Below are 509 nucleotides of genomic sequence, written 5' to 3'. Positions count from 1 at the left end.
GGCTATGTGCTATGCTAGGTGCTGTGCTATGCTAGGTGCTGTGCTATGCGATGTGCTATTTGCTATGCTAGGTGCTATGCTATGTGCTATGCTAGGTGCTATGCTAGGTGCTGTGCTAGGTGCTATGCTAGGTGCTGGGCTGTGCTATGCTAGGTGCTGTGCTAGGTGCTATGCTATGTGCTATGCTATGTGCTATGCTAGGTGCTATGCCATGTGCTATGCTATGTGCTATTCTAGGTGCTATGCTATGTGCTATTCTAGGTGCTATGCTAGGTGCTGTGCTAGGTGCTATGCTAGGTGCTGGGCTGTGCTATGCTAGGTGCTATGCTATGTGCTATGCTATGTGCTATGCTAGGTGCTGTGCTAGGTGCTATGCTAGGTGCTATGCTATGTGCTATGCTATGCTGGGCTGTGCTCTGCCGGGTTGGGGCTCCATCACGGTATGTTACTGTAAATCACAGTAGTCAGACAGGGTCCGTTAGGAGCCCCAGCTGGACGGTGACGGATGC

This window comes from Borostomias antarcticus (assembly GCF_949987555.1).
Source record: "Borostomias antarcticus genome assembly, chromosome: 12".
NCBI classification, from domain to species: domain Eukaryota; kingdom Metazoa; phylum Chordata; class Actinopteri; order Stomiiformes; family Stomiidae; genus Borostomias; species Borostomias antarcticus.
This window is presented reverse-complemented; position numbering follows the sequence as displayed.